Source organism: Penaeus monodon, chromosome 26 (genome assembly GCF_015228065.2).
Source record: "Penaeus monodon isolate SGIC_2016 chromosome 26, NSTDA_Pmon_1, whole genome shotgun sequence".
Lineage (NCBI taxonomy): Eukaryota > Metazoa > Arthropoda > Malacostraca > Decapoda > Penaeidae > Penaeus > Penaeus monodon.
The window spans coordinates 3073296-3075795 of NC_051411.1; the positions used below are offsets into that span (position 1 = coordinate 3073296).

At 34.2% G+C, this 2500-nt stretch overlaps 1 protein-coding gene across 1 annotated transcript in view; it reads right to left on the minus strand.

Annotated features, from left to right (window-relative positions):
- Positions 1–582: 582 nt before the first annotated feature.
- LOC119589541 (nephrin-like) overlaps positions 583–2500 on the minus strand; it is a gene marked incomplete at its 5' end in the record, with an annotated part of 9734 nt that continues 7816 nt past the window's right edge. The window contains 1 exon segment of the mRNA XM_037938141.1: positions 583–1677.

A 2500-nucleotide genomic window follows, 5' to 3' on the forward strand; every position in this document is an offset into this window, starting at 1 on the left:
AATAAAGAGTGATGATGATCATGATAATAATAATAATGATAATAATATAAGGATAATGAATAATGCATATAATAGTAATTAATAATATAACAATAACAAAAATAATAATAACATAATACATAATAATAATAATAATAATAATAATAATAATAATAATAATAATAATAAATAATAATAATGATAATAATAATCATAATCATCATCTTATTAATCACAATCACAATCATAATAATAATAACAATTAAGAATAGATTGAGGAATCAGGAATGAGCACCCTGGATGTCGTAGCGAGATGAAGCCGTTGCTATGGAAACGACTTTTAGCGAACTAACACTTTTATGTTTGTTTATTTATTGTTAACACGTTTATTTTCGTTGGTTTCTCTTGGAGGAATCCGTTTGCAGCATTTTTTATTTATCTATTTATTTACTTATTTGTTTATTTATTTTCTCTTTCTTTCTTTCTAAATATTAAAGGATTTTTTTCTTGGTTATGGTCAATACTCAACCCTGATTGATCGTTGGAAATCAAATCATATCAATTCATTTCGTTGAGTTTCTTTTTCTGTTCTCTTTCCTCGTGTTTTTTTTTTTTTTTTTTTGCTTCCTTGTTTGTTTGTTTTTCTTTTGGTACATCAAAAACACTAATATGATTTTCTGTCGGACACTTGTTAAAGGATGAAACACCCTGTGGACAAGAAATACTGTAGTCACTTGTAATGGTCTTCTTTTCCTTCCAAAGTTAGTTTGAAACACCGAAAAAAAACTTATTACACAACATAAACATTAAACACTGTTTTACTGCCAGTACATATATATTTTTCTTTTTTTTCTTGTTTTATTCTTCAAAAATCAAGAGGATTCTTATAGGGCTAGCTTCCCTAAAATAGAATCCCTCTCATTAGGATTAATACCATCCAGACTTCAAGCAGACACATCTTTTTTGCTGACAGAACACCCTAAATAAGATCCTTGAGTTAATCTTTGCCTTAAAGTGGTCTCAGGCTGAAGAAAAAGGTAACACAGAAATACCCTTTCCACATATAGCGCTGGATATCCTTTTCTAAGACGTTGGAAATCTTTAAGAAATAGGGTTTTTTTATAATCTTTCGTCTTACACCGAGGTAACAGCCAGATTGGAATATTGTTTAAGAAAACTGAGTGGTTATATTGAGCATGAAGCACATCTATACCCAAAAACTGCACATATTTTGGCCATCGGATGATCAGAACAAAGTAGTTTTACACTTAACTTTTTTTTCTCCTTTTGCAATTTTTTTTGGTGCAATAGGTCCTAGTGGATCTGCTGAAACGTTTTGCATGCACTCCACTTTAGTTGCAGTTCCTTAACTACCTTGGTTGATGCAATATTTCCTCTCCTGATACCATGATCACAAGAAATCAATGTTTTTTTCAGCTTCATTAAAAAATCAACCTTGGCACTTAACACGGTGTTCTTTCAAGTTCTTTACACAAAGGAAAGAGAACACCCATGGACATCTGAACGCAGAGAACCCGGTAGGCCCTTTCACCTTCAGTCGACTTCAGTCAGCTTCAGGAGAGCCTTGGTATAAGGAGTCTGTGATGTGCCTATGTTTCTTTCTCTCTCTCTCTCTCTATCTATCTTTTTTACTGAAGGATGAGGACTGTAAATAAACCGTAGGATATTTCTATACCCCTGAAAAGGAAGAAGAGAAATTTGTTAAAATTCGTGGTTGGTTTCCATTAAGAACAGGTTTTGATAGTGACTAAGCGAACAATGATAATAATGAGGCAGAAAATGAGCTTCAAATTGGCTCATTAAAAAATATGTAAAGAGATAGACAGGCAGATTGATTAACTGACTCATATAATGCTTGATTGGTTAATAGATAGACAGAAACAGAAGCACAGATAGATAGATTTTTTTTTTTTCAAATAAAATATACAACACATAGGTCTTTGAAAGAGAAACAATATACTTTTTATAACCACAGCACACATGCAGTTTAAACGATACAAGTATTAGCTACGCTGAGTTAAAAATACACCGGCCAAAAATATTTGGGAGTAATACTACAGCAAATAAATTTTTTTTCTTTTTTTTTGGGGGGGACGATGCTGAAGCGTCACATAATGAAAATTTCGTGAAATGAAAGATCATTTCTCTGTGAGAAGAGTGGTGGAGAGGGGAGGAGAAAGGGAGGGAGGGAGGGAGAGAGGAAGATGGGGAAGGAGGGAAAGAGGAAGAGAGAGAGGAAGAGAGAGAGAGAGAGAGAGAGGTAGAGAGAGAGAGAGAGAGAGAGAGAGAGAGAGAGAAGAGAGAGAGAGAGAGAGAGGAAAAGAAAAAGAGAGAGAGAGAGGGGAAAAAGAGAGAGAGAGAGAGAGAGAGAGAGAGAAGGAGAGAGAGAGAGAGAGAGAGAGAGAGAGAGACAGACAGACAGACAGACAGAGACAGACAGAGAGAGACACACAAAGACAGAGAGACAGAGACAGAAACATAGACACAAACACAGAGAAGG